Genomic DNA, 18,368 nt, shown 5'->3' on the forward strand with positions numbered 1-18,368 from the left:
ACAGCACCAGTTGATATCAGCTGGTATCAGTTTCAAAGAAAGCACACACAGCATCAAGATACTATTGGTACTGCTGGAGTAGGAAACTCTGGGGGAGCTCGGTGGATGACAGCCAGAACAGTAACCACTTCAGCCACTCCTACATCTCTCACCAACTGGGAATCAACATCCAAACAGGGAACAAAGCAGACCGTACTTTTTATACATTTACTAAAAAACTGGCACAAGTACCACCTTTCATCACTTTCTTTTAAGCAGACATCTGATAAAAAGTATACTGCTAACAAAGTTTTTCAAGCATACTGAAAAAATACAGGGAAAAAGGAAGCCACAACTTGGCAAACAAAAATAACCCAGCAGATCTGTGTATGCCAAGCCACTGAAAAAGAAAGTAGAACATTTTCTGCTGAATCAAGTTAAGAGAAGTCACTAAAGAAACCTGATGTGTGTAGTCCCTGTGCATGTGTTTCACTGCAGGCAATCACATCCATGAGTGCATATAAACCTTTGTTTTTCTTTTTCACACAGCTGTGCAAAAGCAGACAAAGAATGAGAATAATGCTTGGTCCAGCTCAGTTTTCATTTCTTGCTATTTTACAAGGCTGCAGCAGCCAGACTTGCAGCAGGCTGTTTGTCAGCAAAAACTAAGTTTAGCTTCGCAAGCAAAGGTTAGATTTCCTTGGGAGATGATGTATGAGAATTCCTTTCTGAGTAAGGGTCTGTCCCACTTCTCCATTCTGACAGGTGAATACACAAAAATGTTTCTCCTCCATTTAAGAGATAGTGGTACCCTCAGCATGACAGGGGGGTCTTTATGCTTACCCAAGATATTTATGCAACTGTCTTAAACCTTAATACGGTCATGAGTCTGAAAAGTTGTAAGACTACAATAATCTACAGACCAGCTTCTCGTTCAGCAATAAGAACCAACAGCATGCTCTTTAGAAAGGAATAATTTGTAAAACAATTTTTTCCTAAGATTTTTGTAAAGTTACATGTAGAAATCTGTATACAATTTACAATAATATATCACCTTTGGCAAGGAACAGATTCTGTGCCTACTTATTTGAGAACAGTGTTTGAAATGAATATAGTGAAAATGAAAGGAAGAACAGGAGAGACATCCAGCAAAAACAAAAAAATTGCATTTTCTGTGCTTCTTTTTATGAAGTAAGTACAAATGCCTAAGTACAAATGCCTAAATCCTGGCACACATGTTGAAAAGAAAATAACTTATCTAACTGTATGGATGCAGGCACTAAAACCCAGTTCTGAATGCAGCTTGATTCTGAACCACGATGCATTTCAAAATGTAATATAGAAGTGCTGTCTGTCCACTTAAAGCATATGCCAGAAAGAGAGAAATAATAAATCAGACCATTCTCTCCAAGTGATTTTTGTGGTCTGCAGTGATCTTGACTGTTCTCTTAATATTAGTGACCAAATAACATAATTGTGAGAAACAGTTTTCCAGCCCTTCCCAAAAAAGGAAACAGAACACTTAGCAGTCGTGCAACAGGTGAATATTACCACTTCATATCGATTTGTATCGACGTCAGTTTCACTTTTATATAGTGCTACTTCAGAGAAACACTGTCACTGTGTGCAACTTCCAAAACACAAACGAAGCCAGCTGAAAAGGCCCTGCTGCTGACAGGTATTTCAATGAGGGGACATAAAGTAGGTACCATGCATGACCTTTCTTACAGTGCTATCAGAAGAGACATTCAGCTTCCCAGGCCAAACCTCTGCCATGGATCAACTCCACAGTACACAGGGCACATACCAAAGGGGCAATAGAAATACACCACCCAGTTAACACATGTACATGCCTGTCTGCTTCCAGGAAAATAATGCTAAAAAAGAAAGGAAAACACTATAAGGGGAAGGAGAAAACTACAGGAAAAGTAAAGCCTTGTACCATATTTCTGCAGAGGATTATAAAGGTTTACACAGGATCACCACACACTTCACTACAGTACTTGCTGATATAAACACTTTCTTTTTTTTAATATTGTTATTCTGCCTAAATGAGCTGCTAATTTGTTAAAATCACCATGTTTGCTTCTGCCCATCCAATTCATCTGATGTGAAAATCAAGAGAGGAAGTAGCATTTACACACTGTAGCACCAAGCAAGTATGACTGATAATGATAATTATGCTTTCATTAAGGTGCAACATGGGATACTCTTCTTGAGCAGCAGAAATGAAAAGCCTAAAAACACCAGAAGAGCTAAGTCACATTCAAGGGTAGATGGGGGTGTTTACATAAAAAAAAAAAAAAAAAAAGAAGAAAAAAAAAACTTACATTTTAAACACCTCAGTAGCCACACTATTTACCCAACAGATAACTTCATAGCACATATTTCTAAAACTGGTATCTTGACCAGCAAGTTGTAAACTGCTCACCTTCCCACTTCTGGGGGTGTCTGTCTGACAAGACAACCAGAAACATATGTAATCAGCCTTTGTTCCTACAAATAATATTCACCTGGCATGAAAGATACGCAAAAACAGGAAAAGAAAATTGCACAATTTCAAGACAAGAGTAATTACTCCCAAAATATCCTGAAGAAAAAAATAAACTTTTTAAAATTACCCTAAAAATGTAATTTACTTTAGAACACACTTTTCTTCAAGTAATAATCAACATTTACCTAATCTATTCCATTCGCAATAAAAGAAATACTGAACTCTGAAAGAGAAATTCATTTGACACAGATTTCACTAACACATACACAATCTGAAACAAGTTTTTAAAATAAATTTGGTTTGAAAATTCACTATACAGAAAGAGGATTCTGCTTTTCTACCACATCAAGTACAGTCACGTTCTACAGATGGAGGACCTGTGCTTGAAGTAAGACTCTTTTTTTCTATTTTTCAGCTTCTCAAGAAGGCCTGAATGAAATGCAATACACTGCTCTTCTACCGACCATTCTGCCTTGGATCTCACAACCGATGATGGCTGCACCTGTGGCTTCAAATTCATTTTTCAGCTGGGTTAGTTTCTGAGTGGGGCTGAATTATCCTCTAAATTTGTACGACTAGGTAGGATCTCAGGGCTCTTTGCAGCTATCACCTCACCACTTCTACCATGCCATTTTCAATAACAAAAAAATGTTTTCTTTCATTAGAAGATAACACTCTATCCTCTCAGTTTAAGCTATGATGCAGCAGTCCTTTATAATGTAGTTAACCCTTGACATAAATGGAAGGGTTAAGTAGACCCATTTATGGTCTGAGGGGAGAGCACAGTGCCTTGATAAAAGAGAAATAAAAGTGGAAAGATCTTTCCCACAGCATCTGTGCAGCATTTGCACATGGAGTGAAACCACCAAGCATGCTGAAAATGAAGAAGCAGTTAATAAGGACATTCCTCACAATAATGGAGAGGAAGGGACTGACCTCTGGTTTGTGACTTCCTTCACTAAATTACCAGACAGAAATACAATGTATCTGCTACATGGACACCACAAAGATCCCACCATTCTCCTCCAGACAATACAAAAATGTTTCATGTCAATATTGTACAATACTTGCCTCTTATCAAGGCATTCGGTTGCCATACAACTCAAAGATTTAATAACTTTCAAACCCGCAGAGACTCCTACTTCCATGGCCTTTCTTTTTTGTGAACATTGAATCAGTTGGTACCTTTAATTTCTGACAGTGGAAAATTCTGCCAGAATACAAACACCAACAACTGATATTACCCTTATTCCCCAGACATGCATTGTGAAACAAATCTCATTTTTGTGAAATTCACACAGATTTCATTCATTCATTTTTTATTAGACAGTGCCATTTTTCCAAAGTAATAAACAATTGTTTTGTTTATTAACATTACACATTATTAACACATTATACACAAATATAACATACTGAAATACACTTTCATATTATACATATAACATATTGAAAGAGAAATAGACATTCAGTGAAATACATAGTACCTGGGATGAAAAGGCATTGGTAACATTTAAATAATAATTACTTTTAGTCAATCAAGGACATTCCAATCCTTGAAATACTCTATTACAGTAATTTATCTAGTTGCTATTATTGCATATAAAGTACAGGCTGCTACTCATGAAACAGAGTTCCCTAGTCACTTCTTAAAAGTTCAGAGTTAAACACACACTCAAAGACTAAAGTTTGTTTTAGCATTACTTCCTACCGAAACAAAGCTCCACCAAGCAAGGCTTCGTCTGTCTGTATGCCCTGCAGCCCCTTCAGGGCTGCCCAACAAAGTTTTATCAAATAAGCAGATAGGTAGCATCTCAACTGAGGAAATACCCATAGCAAAAAATCATGTATCTTTATATATTAAAAAATCCAAAGCATGTACATTTCTAAATGCAGGAAAAGCTTTTTCTGGAACTCAGAAGTATCTCCAAAACCAAGGAGGAAAGTGGCGTGAAACAACTCCATCCCTCAGAGACAAGTTTCACAAAACTGTTTCATTGTAACAGAAAAAATGTTCACCTCCAACCATCAAGATATCATCTGTTTGTTAGAAGTAGACATGGTTTGCTACTGTGATTTCTTTTTAATTTCTGATTAGCAATTAAAAAGAGAAAGCTTTAAGTGATACTTCTTACATCACTGTGGTAAGAAATCACTAGCAAAAAATACTAGAAATTAAAACCATTTTCTATCACATTAATTCAGAATTTGAAAGTATTCCCGAACCGATCAGTAAGTTCCACCAGCGATTTTACTTTCTTGAAAATTTGAAATATAATCACTAGAATAATCATAAACAACTTTTATCAGTGAGTGAAACACTTTGTTGTTTTCCTCTTAAACAGCAACATATTAAGAAAAATCATTTTATATCCTTCTTCTGAACTATTTATATGGGAAACACAGTAGGCAATTACATTAAGGTTCAAAGTTCAAGAACTCAAAAGTTGAGAAAAGCCAGAAGAGTTTCCTGAGCAATTCTCCTCTTCTTCTTGCCTCACATGCGGGACAAAAATGTTTACATTAATTCTGCTCTTCACCATGCTTTAAAATGTATGATCCTATCATATACTTACAGTATACTAATTAAACTCCAAACTCACAGACAGAATTAACGGCTACATTAAGGAAATTTTTGCTGTCTCTGTATCAGACGCTTAAATGTTAATGCACTGGCATTCAATGCTCTGTTCGACACTTCATGAGCCAGAACACAGAGAGCTCAGTTTCAACTTTCTTAGATGGATTCATAACCTGAATAATATGCACCATCAGGCCAAATTAAGGCAATTTAATTCTGAAACCTGAATTCTGAATTTTTATTATCTGGAGTGATGGGGGAAGGGGGGGGGGGGGGGGGGGGCGGGGCGCAACCTGTTGAAGTTTTGAGTAAATACTTTCCTACTTAAATCTGGAATCTCCCTCATCTCTTCATGTAAATATAAGACGGCAACAGAACCAAACAAGTGTGACTCCAGTAGTTGGCTGCAACAGCAAATTGTCACCCACTTTTCAGGGATTTATTGACAACGGAGGAATAAGCCAAACACAAGACCTTGAAATTCATCATCCCATCATTCTGTGGAGACATACCCAACCTTTCAGGATACCTTCTGTCCCTGTCCTCTATTCAGTCATGATTCAACTTCCTGACTTTCTTTCAAACTTTACAATTCAGGAGATATTTTACAAGGACTTTCCAGCCTGTTTTGTTTATCAAAGCAGTAAGTGAATGAATCACCCATCTTACAGTACAAAGAAGTAAGAGGTAGCTGAATGATGAGTAGAAGATCCATCAGTGGTATACCTAAAGGAGGTAAAACGATGATGAGGGGGAAAAAAAAACCAAACAACCAAACTCAAAGAGCAAGATACCAAAGTTATGGAGGAGGGTAATGAAACAAACAAAAAAAACCCAAAAAACAATTCCCTCCCCCACCACCATAAAAAGGAACAAAAATACACAGACACACCCTTCAAGGTTAGTTCTAAACTATTGATAAAAGTGCAACCTACAAAGAAAGTAAATTCAGACTAACAAACAGGCCAACAATATTTCTGCCCAGAGTTTAAGCTTTATGAGACAAACTCCGAGTCTGCTATACTGGTGTCTCCAGTGAGGTATGGAGTATTCTCACAACCACATTCTGTTTGCGACATAACAGATCTGAGGCTGATGGCCTGCTTTCCAAAAATACAGTTCAAAGCAAAGTACAGTCTGACAGGCTGCAAAGGTCAGAACTACAACCAGTCTTAAATAAAAATAGAGATAAAACATCTGATTTTTGTCCAAGATATTCCCCCACACCCCCGCAGTACCTAAGCATAAGCAACTCCTCTACAAATCAACAGGAGTTGCAAGTACTTACAGCATTACTAGAAGAGTTAGGTTCCTTAAGGGTCCACAGACATGAAGACCTTATACGCAAAACGTTGTTCATCAAAACCTTCTTCCCCTTTGCATACACAGAGCTGCTTCATTTAAGAAGCACCGAATTTCAGAGTTTGTTTGTTTTTTAAATTAAAAACTCAGTAGCCCTTAGCCTTACTTTTTGTATATAAAAGCAAAAGTACTTAATGGTAGCACAATAGTATCAATGCTTACCCGATGCCTACACCTTCATTTACCTCCCTAGGCATGTTCTAGAACTGTCCATCATCACCTCACAGAATCATGCTGCATAAAATACAGCAGCAACCACTTTTTTTATGGACATCATGAGAAATAGAAGAATGATCATAGTATCCCTCTGGATAACATGAGGAGCTTTCAACAATGGAAATCAAACTGTGAACTCTAGCAACTTACATTGTGGTCCCAGCCATCATGGAAAAAAAATTCTCACATATTCTTCATTAAGATACCCTACTGTGCAGCAACACTTTCAGATGCTGAACTGGGCCAGAAAGGCAGTCCCAGGTTTTCCCTTTCCAAGGCAGCTGCTCGCTCCAACTGGGATGAAAAAACATACCATCTCTAGCACTTTGTTTTTCAGCTGTTAATCTTCTGTAGAACAGCTTTAAAAGAAGGAATAGAAAACTTTTCAAACTACAGAGCAGCCAAAAGGCTGGTGCTCAGAGTAGTCATAGTACAGAAAGCAGTGGAGAATTAACTTGGCTATCTTGCATTCTGAATAAGGGCTCTAGCTACTGAGCTGTTACATCCTTTATTTTACAACTCTGGGAAATGAGTTCTTGCAGTATAGTCCTTGCAGTCTGTGAAAGCTGTACATGCAAGTGACAATGGAATTTTTATCTATATAATTTTATATTTAATTTCGTTTTTCATTGCAGATGAATTTTGTCCATCGTATGGATGCTAGGCCCAATGTCCACCTATTACATAGACCCTAATAAATAACAGTGACAAGAATAAACTGCATTCACACACACTTCAGAATCCATTTTAAAGGCAAAAGAGCATTTAATACATGAAGTGTAAGGAACCCACCTTACATAGTTTTATTGGTATCTCATTTCTATTCTGGAACACATATGCTATTTAACAAGATGCGATTCCACCAAGAATAATATTGGTTTCGTCTAGGCTCTGATAGTAGTTAATAGAATGGAAAAAATCTAAAGCAAAAAAGCAAAAGTTTGCATAAATAATGTTATTGGAAAAATATTATTCCTAACTTCTTTCCCAGTGAATATAGTTCTGTCACTGTTAGTAGAAAGGCTTTATCCATAAATAATAGTTACCAAATAGATTAACTCCATCTTCACCATGCCTTTAAGCACCCACAGTTTAAGCCTCAAAGAACCACCTCACCCAGAAAAATGTGTTCCACACTGCTTAAGTACCTTACACAATCTTTTGGATATATGCAAATCATAACACTAGCAGTATTCTAAAAGGTTTAAATAACTTTGTCTTTTTTTTTTCCCTGAAATAAAAATTATAACTTCAAGTGACTTAATACCTAGTACTGATAAAGAAAGCATACCATTTCCCCATTACCACTCCATAAAATAATTTCATTTTCTAAAGAGACAAAAGTAATCAACACTGAAAAAGGATTTCAAACAGTGGCAGTCAAAAGTTAGTACAACACAAGCAACTTAATCTGCAAAGTTAAAAAAATAATTTTAATCCAATTTTCTGAACAGCAGTACATGGAAAGTGATTCATTAGGCTGGATTTATTTAGTATATTCTGAAGTAAAAAAAAAAACCAAATTTCTGAGGAATACAAGACAGAATTCAAACCACTTTTCAATAATTAATCTGAAAATAAATCCAAGTAGACCTTTCAAAAAAAAGGAATATTTCCCCATTATTTGTATTTAAATAAGTGTTTATCATAAATCTACCAGCTTTGATAATATGTGATAACTACACAAGCTCCCTATTGCCTGCATGTTCATTTGTAAGTACTCCAATCATTATTTTAAGCTCCTCTGAACACAATCAAATTTGGAGGGGCTGGGGGGGACAACACATGTAGGCAGAAGTCTCACTCACTCTTCGAAAACACTAAGCGCTGAAAGATCATTTTAACAGAGCTACTCACACATTCACCTTGATGAACCAATGCCCAAAGTAAAACGAATGATACAGTATTTAAGCTTCATTACTGATTCTGAAATCAGTTTCAGAATCTTCAGAATCAGAAAACATATTTCATACAAGACGGCAAGATGGCTACATAAGGATTTCTTTGGAGCAAAGATCTCAAAAACAAGATTGAAGAAGGTTCATGATTCTCTTTCCCCCTATTACAACTTCAAATTAGAATATATTGCAATAAGGATTGCAATAAAAATATTTCCAGTATCTCCAGCACTTTATTTCCTGGCTTGGACTCTATGCAATTCATAAGCTAGCCTGTTAACTACTAAAGTTAAGACAGTTTTAAAGCTTTCTAAGGGGACAAATCTTTAACAAGACATCTGAAAACAATCCTTCTAAACTGTTGTAATTCTTTAAAGTGAGTATTCCTCACTTAAAGTTGGTACCTGTATCAAACCACATACAGGACAGTTAGATTAGGATCACTGCCAACCTCAAATCCCACCAATTTTATACATGGCATGTCAAACACACTAAGCTACTGAAAATCAGTCTTCCATGGTCAGTAAAACAGATCCAATCAGTCAAACAGAAAGCAGGGTTTATTTCACAGACAAGCCAGCACAACATAACAAAACCAGAAAGGGGCCAGGGCAGGGCATGTGTAGGGAAAGAAAGAGGATTTCCTTCTTTCTGTTTAAAGATCGGGGATCTTCAGTCAGGTGGGTGCCCATGGGGAAATCTTCCTCACAAAGTAAGCAGCCGCCGCTAGAACCCACTCCCGCAGCAGAACTTGGATCAGTGGAGCAGAAGTCACAGCCAGCGTGTGCCCACTGCCCGCCCCCCCCCCCCCCCCATGCATTTGGCCTGGCTGCTCCCCCAAGGTCTTAGGACCCACTGCAACGAGTAACCCAAGCTCTGCATTTGGGAAAGTGAGAATGTAAAATACAGCTTATTTTAAATATTTCCCTTCCCATTTTCACTGGCAGGAGGCCCAATAAGAACAAAGAGCAAATTAATTATCTTCTCTATGGTTTAGAGCCTTCCCATATATGGGAAACAGGAGACCTGCCTGTGCTCAAAGTACTGTCAAACACACCTGTACAGAGTATTATCTCCATCTAATCTCACAGAATTACTTGAGCATTTAGTTTCCCTTAAAACAGAAGGTGAAACATTAAATCAGTTTTCTAAATTGATAGTCCTTTTAAGACCAAGGGATGCTTTTAAGAAGGCACGTATATGAACACTGCAAAACTAGCACACGGACCAGAATGGAAACAAAATTTTGACTGCAAGACCAAAGCTGCTTAGCCATCTTTTTTGTGAAGTCCTGATTTGTCAGAATAAAACCCTTTTACAGTACTCTACCAGTTCCAACAAAGCTTACCTGACACGCAAATTTTCTAATTTTGGGTCAAAACTAGAGTAACTCTTAATTATTCATGATTAACATGAGGAAGTTTGGTTGTGGGGTTTTTTTTCCACCTACACTCTAATCACCCGCAGACAGAAACATCTCACTATCCCAACCAAAATATTCCCTGTCAGAATTGCTGAAGTTTTTAAACAGACACTGTTTTGTCCTGATGCACAGTGTAAGAATTTTGGGTTTGGAGTTTTCTGGGGGTTTGTTTCGGTTGTGGGTTTTGGGTTGGGGTTGTTTGTTGTTTGTTGTTTTTTTTTTTTTTGGGGGGGGCGTGTTTTTTTTGGTTGGGTGGGTTTTTTTTTGGTGGTGATGGTTTTTTTAAATAATGACCCACAGAAGCAGAAAATAATTTCCCACACAGCCCTAAATCTGATTTTGCTAGTATTCAGTCCCAACCCAGCAAAGATTAATTAGCTGCGAACAGACACTTAAATCAATAGGACATTATGCAAAAATAAAGTATTATTATATTGTACATTACAGTTAGCTTGCACATGAAGAATTGGGGCCTTACACTGAGCAACTGCTCACAGGTGCATAAAAGATAAGATTTTCACTGTCTATATGAAGTAATATGCTCTATGAGATTTACACAAACTCAAAGCCCTTAAGATAAGTATCTCCAGAGCAAGGTCAAATTTCTGCAGAGCCAGGAGTATAGAAGCCTTGTTGCAAAAGCTAGCTAAGCTTGAAAGTTCAAGTCTGTGTACATGCACAGAGACTGTTTTTTCTCCTGTTCTCTCTGGCATACACCTAAATTTACACATATTATAAATAAAAATGAAAAAGTATATTAGCCCAAATAAAGAAAAAAAAAGAGACTAGATACATATTTTTCAATGCTGATATACAGAATTTCTGTTGCTGTTTGACATGAAAAACAACACTTTAAACCACAACAGATTCCAAAAAAGCATTTATTTTTGTGATATACAGTACAACTGAGAGTACTCATGTAACAACTTCCCTTCACCATTGTCTTCTGAACATCACTGGATCAGACTGCAAATAAGGCTAGTACATTGGTCAGTACAGACTCTCTTTTATCGCTTCAGTAATGGATGTGGAATATTTACATATAAGCATTTCCCCAAGTAACCTGATTTTTTGCACAAAATCATGCCAAAGACCTATGGCTAATCCTTTATTACTTCTCAACACTACTCCTAACCAACAGCTCTCTTCCTTTCAAAAGCCAAGAAGAGGAGAAAAGTCAATGCTTCAGAAAGCACTGGATCAGTATTGGGTTTGCCTCTGTTTTGCATTGAAGAAAGAACAGGGAGGGGAAGAAGAAAAAAAACCCATCAGGCACCTACCTTATACAGACCCATGCTTACAATCTTACACATAACCTAGCAACTTGTACCTCTGAATGCACAAACCAACTATTCTGGAGTCAATCTCCTCAAGCTGACCAAAATTCCAGCCTGGAAAACTTCCCCAGCACAGGTTTCACCCAAACCAGTCTGCCTGCACAAACAGCTTCTGTTCAGTGAATCCAGAGAGAATTCCTCACTTGCCCAGTTCATACCAGCTCCTGAATGAAGAAAGTCAACCTGAAAAGCTGCCAACCCTGTTTTTGAAGTACAGCTTCCACAAACCTCATCCTAGAAGGCACACCTTCTGTAATCAAAAACCTTTGCCCTTATGCCACTAATTTCCATTTTTCTATTTTATTAAACCTCCCAATCTGATACCTGATTACCAAGCAAAAGAGATTCCAAGGGTATAAAAACCCATTACTGATGCCAAAAACACAGTCAACATTATACCCTGTAACTGCCCAGTCTTGTAGCACTTACTGAGGCAAGGTCGGGGGAGACAGGACTCCTTAAATCAGAAGGAACAAAAAAGAAAGCACGCTTTACCACTGTATCAGAGACGTGCTTCAGAAACGTTTGGAGTAGCCTACTAATTTGTTCTCAACCTATTTGAGGAATGCAGACTGCTTTAGAGAAGGAAAAACAATCACCTACTCAAGACTCCTACAAACTGCTGTTTAAGCACATTTACCAGAAAACGTCAAGATTAATTAAGAATAAAACTACTCAAGAAAGAAAAAAAAAAAGATCACACACTGTAAAACCAAGCCTGACTAGAACCTCATTTCCAATAATTCTGTCATCAAGAGTAGCATTCTATGTATTAAGTAATATGGAATATCCTTGAAGAACAATACCAAAAGTATGAAGTCTGCCACCTCAAATCCTAAAATGAATCAATTTATCTGCTAGGTCCATTCACCATATTAACTTGAGACCATCAAAACCTTACACAAGTCCTCTTGAAGATCAGTATCTTATACCGTGCAAGTTAAATAATACAAATACAGTTACTGACTATACACTGCACTTGGAAGCAAGGAAAAATACCATATATCTGTATGATTTACCTAACAATATGCATAGGTTCATTTTAACTAGAGACCACTTAAACTCTGAAAAAAACATTAACATCTACTATTTATACCTTCACTGCCACAGAAAATGGCTCTCATCCCAAACTTAACAGTTTAAACAAAATTATTTGGTGTTTATAACAAAACCCCCACATACTTTATAAATCTGAGTTTTTTTAAAAACTGCCAACCTACTGCACTTAGCAGATTACAAACAAAAGGAATGTTTTGCATAAGACAGGAAGCTTCTCATGCTCTATGTGCCCTATATATATATCTACAATAGAAAGCAGTGTTCAGAATGTAGCACTTGGACAGAAATGCCTAAATAAGGTATCCTTAGGTTGGGGTTACCGGCAAGCAAGATTTTTTTCATATTCCTTCAATGGAGTTTGAAAGTTAGAGGCTGAACAAGTCAGCCAATGTATCTGCATCCATGCTAAAAAAATTAAGACTTATACTTACCTTGCATAGTCTTCTTGGTGATGTAACAACCAAGGAACATTATTTTAGGTAACATGTAACTTTCATCCTTGTCCTAAATGAAGCCAACTGAGTTCCTCAGAGTCTAAACTGCTGTGTGAATGGTTAAGAACATAGAAAAGGGCCAATAATTTTCAGAGTATTTTATCTTAAAATTTTCCAGAAGAAAATTCTGCGACAGACAATAGGTTAATTAATTTTTTAAAAAAGCAAAATTATCTGAAAATAGGTCCTTAAAACCACATTACAGACACTAATGAATAGCAGTCAGATTTGCAAAGCCATACACAGCAAAATTTTCTGAAATTATCTGCAGTTGCTTATTGTTGGCATGCCTGTACATAACAAAAGCAGGAGTCAGAAGATCATAAAAACTAGTAGAAGAAAATACTTGGAGCAACTTTTATTTAAGTGAGCTTAAGAATTCAGAGAGCTAAGTTCCTAACACTGGTCTGGAAGTTTTAATTCTCACAATAAGCAGACTAAGATTCTGCATCATGTTGCCTTTTCAAATTCAGTCTGTGTAGACTCTAGCAAAGATTGTATAACCTTCTTTATAGATGTGATGTATTAGACACTACTTTGCATAGTCAGCTTTCCATTTTCATCCAGGGCAGTAATTTAAGGCCAGCTTGTTTTGGCTTTAACCACCAGGACAGGCTGAAGTAGGTGACATGGTGTTGCTTCAACAGCTTAAGATCATTCCGCTACAGTGCGGAAAAAAACCTAACGCAACAAAGACCCCAAAGCCATAAGTTTTTATATGTTTGTTTCCAACCTAATGTAACTATTTTTAACACAGAAATTTATCCAACTTACACAGTACAGAGTTTTAATACAGAAATCAATTATTTCTAGAGGAAAAAACAAAAATGACAATAAAAGAAGGAATCTACTGTGTGTCATGAATCTTCATCCTCTGCTGTATCAGAAGCATATTTGCAACAAGCACATCTATTGTCTTAGACTAGACTTACTTAAGAGTATACATACTCAGACTGATATGTATTTCCAGAAAAATATGCATACACTAAAATGGAATGAAATTAGCTTTGGGTACAAACATAAGGATAAGGAACATTACCAGATATTGTTATTTCTCTTTAAAAAATAAAAAAAGAGGGAATTCAAAAGTTCTGGTTTTCTTTTCAGCTTAATACTTTACATTACAAAATACAGTTAAGTTGCATAAGAAAACACTATTCTGCTTTTCAATCCCAATCCTATCCAATTTATACTGAATACCTTTTAGCATTTGCATTCCTAAATTTGATTACATTTACTTTTATACTACTTGTACCTTATTTTCCTCCTTGGAGCATCACAACCCACTTGAGCTACCTCCTCTAATTTGTTGCTAACACATATTAAAGCACAATCAACAAAACGCCAAGAGACACACCAGCAGACAACAGCCTCCTTTCCATCTAATTTATGTTATCACTCACCTCCCTATGACACGCTATACTACCCAAACACTACCAAAATACTGCTGTGTAGACCCAGGAGGACTGTAAAGCAATAGCAAATAAGGCACTTGAGTAAGGAATTACCCTGGACTGTGGCCTCAGTTTTGCCAGCAACAGGGTAGCAAGTATGTAGTGAACTCAAGGCAATGCTACTAAATGAAATAATGAAATATTTCAAATGTTTATGTTCAAGTTACTGTATGACTATAGAAGATTTTATAAGAAGGAACAGAAAGAAATTATTTGCTTCCTAGTAAGAACTCTTAATAACAAGAGTTCACTCTCTCACTCCACCACACAAAGGAGAATTAGGAGATGTAAACCACTTGCAGAACAATGGGGACCAATTATCAATTCTTCAAACTGTCCCTCTCCAAGTAACCTAAGGTGTCTGACTCACTGACTTTGCAATCTAGGATGAAAGAAGTTAACAGCACAGTATAAATTACTATAAGTCTTCTTAGATTTCACTACATAAAGTTCTCAGGAAGCTTAGGACCATCCATCATGTCTCCTGGATCCATGTGAACACTCTGACGGTGCACATATGCGCTGGGATGAAGTGACTGCTCACAAAAGGTCTGGAAACAATACAGTGCTTCTTCCTTACTAGTCCACAGCCTTACAGCTTCCCAAGGAGTTTGCAAAAGTGTGACCACTCATACTTTTTAAGTATTAAGGTGTAATTTAATTGAATTTTAACTTTTTAAAAAAAAAATCTACTTAAATCTTGAAACTCAAGATATAGGGAATACGTGCCTGAAAGGATACAACAGGTGAACCTGCTTTAAGTAAAAGCTCAGTTCCAAATACAATGCAATGCCACAGAAATCAAGACATACATAACAGGAAGTGAAGACTCCACTGAAGTACTGCTTGACACTTCATGAAAATAAGTAATTTGAAAAAGCTGAAATCTGCCCTTCGTAAGCTACACGTAAAACTGTGGGGTACGATTACGGCCTTACCACTGAAGATTCCAAAAGTACCGAGACATTTCTCCAGTGGTTTAAAGCCTTCCAGCCAAATTATGTAATTTAATTCCCAACTATACTGAAGCTTCCCTATTTTCTACAATCCAACGATGTGTTTATTAACATGAAACAATAATAGCTCTATTTTTTTTCCACATAGAGCAGAAATACAGATGCATTATTCCTCAAGCAGATACAGATAGCCTCTCTCTAACGACAGCAGGCCTGCAGCAGGCATTCTTTCACTATAGGTGTATTAAGAGGCTGGACATGGCATAAATGTTCCTACCAGGTAGCGAAGAAGCATTGGGACCTAACAGTAAAAGAGCACCATAATTTAGTGACTAGAAAAGAAGCTTTCCCTGACTTCAGTGTATTCTGCAACCGACCTCTTTAACACAGTAACCTACTGCACAAAAAAAAAAAAGCAAGCGTGTTCCAAACTAACATGATTTTGAAAACATAGAATGGTGAAAGAATAAAGGAGACAGAAAGACACAGCCAGAGCAGCTCACATCACAGAAGCATCATCCTCTGCACCTCTTAAAAACCTCAGTGTTTCGCCAAGGGTTTTTTCTTAGGCAAATAGGTAGACATGCGCCAGGACCAGTGTTTTTTGGAGAGATGTGGCACCACCATGGAAAGCAAATGTAAGAAACAGCTTGACAAACAATGAAAGCCAGTAAAGTTTGGGCGTTTTGTGTCGTTTCTTTGTTAAAGTCAAGTTTTTAAGTGCCGCCTGTCACAGAGAGCAGTCTTCCTCCCGCTCGCCCCTTCGTGAGGGAGCCCTTAGCGCACCCCCTCCTCGCAACAACGAGGCAGGCGGCGCCCCCAGGCTCCGCCGCCGCACAAGCCCCCGCCGCGGCAGCCAAACCGCCCCCTCCGGACACCAGCCCAGCTGGAAACGGGGACACCCCCCTCAAGCCCCAAACTGAAGGCGGGTTTCAGGGCGGGATGGAAATCAGCCTAATTCAGCGGGCCCCGATAACGGCACCAGCAGGCACGGGGTGCGTTTGGGAAGCAGCTCAGGGGAGGCAGAGGGGAGGCCAGCGGGCTCCACTGCCGCGGCTGGCGGGTGCGAGAGGCCGGCCCCGGCCCCCCTCCTGTCACGGCAGGGGCTGGGCTACGCCTCGGCGGCCCGGGCCCGGCGCTTCTCCCCGCCTGCCCGCCCGACTTGCAGGCCGCGCCGCGGCCCCGGTGCCTCCGCAGGGCCTGGCGCCGCCGCTGGCTCGGGGAGCCGAGCAAACAAAGGGAGAGAAGGCCGGGGCCGCGGCTCGGCAGACGGGCGGCGGGCAAGCCGCGAACCGCGCGGTCCCCATCCCCCGGCTCTCCCCCACCTCACCAGCCCTCCGCGGCAACCGGGGGAAGGGAAGGCGAGGAGAGACAGGCCGCGACGCGCCCGTTGCCCCGGGGACGCTCACCCAGCGGAGACGGCGGTGTCCCGCTCCCGGGGCGGGCCTCTTCCCGGGCTCCTCGGCGGCGCGGCCCGGCCTGCGCCGGCATCCGGGCTCGGTAGCGAGCAGCCTCCTGGGGCGGCGGAGCGGGACTCACCGAGGGCGACAAGGAGGAGCTGGCGCTGCTGTTGCTCTTGAGGGGCCCGGCCCGGCTCGGCTCCGGCTCCCTCCCTCGCCGTGCCGCCGCCTCCCTGTTCCTGGCGCCGCCGCCGCTTCCTCCGCCTCCTCTGCCCCCACCCCTCCGTCCGCGGAGGGGCGCACGGGGGCGCCGAACCCGCGATGGCCGCCGCCTGCCGCAGGCACGGCTACGGGTGCGGCACTCGCGCGCAGCCCGGCAGGGGCAGCGGGGCCCGGGACGCCCCAGCTATGTCCCGCCGCCTCCTTGCTTGCCCCGCCGCCTCTCCGCGGCCCGTCTGCCCCGCAGCGCCTGGCCGGGGTGGCCAAGCCCCTTCCCTTCCACCGATCCGGGTGCCTTCCCCTGCGCTCGTCCCCGCGGGGTTCAGCTGTTGCTGCGCTGGGAGGGAGGCGGCTGGGCTTTCTAAGCCCCCCGCTCCTCCCCCCCGCTCCCACCCGGGCCCGGTCGCTGACTGCTCCCTATGGCTGCAGAAGCTCGTAAATACAGTTCACGGGCGCTACTCCCCCCTGCTCGGTTCAGCGAGGAGCGCGGCCTGGCCGCTCCCCTCGGCCGCCCCCCGCCGCTCCCCGCCCCGAGCAGGGGTGGCGGGCCCGGCTTGCTCTGCCCCGCCGGGAGGCGCCGGCCATGGGCGCTCCCCGGCTGGGGTGGGAGGCGGTCTGCTCTCCGCGCCCCTCCGCTTCGGCCCCCTCACACCTCCCGGCGTGCAGCCGACGCGCCAGAACAGGCATTATTGCCGTGTGCCGCTGTGCTGGACGGGTCGCCACGAGAACGGTGCCGCTAAACTTGAGCCACATCAGCCGTGCTACCGCAACTTCAGCCGAGCTGGCTGTTCGCTTGCTTGTCTGCCGGTCCCTTTTTTAAAAAATGCAATGCTAAATCAAGAGCAACAAAACTGTTCTTAATTTAGGATGTGAGAGACTGACAGAAGCAACTAGCAGGGGGTGAAGAATTAAAATCTGTGGAGAATACGGGTCTTCAAAGTTGTTGCAAGTCATGCTTGCTGACTGATGTGAAGCCAGTAAAATACCAGCTTAATTTCGGTGTATAACTGATGCAAATCAAGAACCTGATTTGCAAAGATCTGCGTAATTTGCTTACCTATGTAATCGCATGAGAGTCAGTGAGATTATTGGTGTGACTTGTTATGCAGCTGCTTGACTGATTTCAAGGTTAAAAAGAAATCGTTGAAACTCGCAAGATTGTGAGAATATTCATGCACGTTCTGCCTGACTACTTCTACTGATATCAAAGCTATTTGTGGGTTGAGGTCAGCCAACTGTTTAATTGCCAACGTTATTTCAGATCAGAATATGTCCCTGATTGCATTTACATTTTTTATCTCAGGCATTTATTGAGAGTTAAAGGTTTTTCTTGAGTCTCATCCAAGAGTCGTATGCTTTTTTATGTGTCTGACCAACCTCAGCTGATAGCAGGCCAGGTCCGTTTCAGGAGATGATGACTCTAGTGAGAGTTGCAAAAATACCCACCACCACCCCCCGAATTGAAAGCACAGCCTTTTCAGGTACATCTAGAATTCTTT

General features: G+C 40.7%; 1 protein-coding gene across 2 annotated transcripts in view; it reads right to left on the reverse strand.

Annotated features, from left to right (window-relative positions):
• SOCS6 (suppressor of cytokine signaling 6) overlaps positions 1–16,893 on the reverse strand; it is a 29,851-nt gene extending 12,958 nt beyond the window's left edge. Inside the window, exon 1 of one of the 2 annotated variants that reach the window (XM_040587393.1) lies at positions 16,790–16,893. The gene's annotated coding sequence lies outside the window, so the exon portion shown is untranslated. Of the gene's footprint in view, positions 1–16,659 lie in introns of both variants that reach the window. The other variant, XM_040587392.1, reaches the window with a different exon arrangement.
• Between the last annotated feature and the right edge of the window lie 1,475 nt (positions 16,894–18,368).

This window comes from Falco naumanni, chromosome 3 (genome assembly GCF_017639655.2).
Source record: "Falco naumanni isolate bFalNau1 chromosome 3, bFalNau1.pat, whole genome shotgun sequence".
NCBI lineage: Eukaryota > Metazoa > Chordata > Aves > Falconiformes > Falconidae > Falco > Falco naumanni.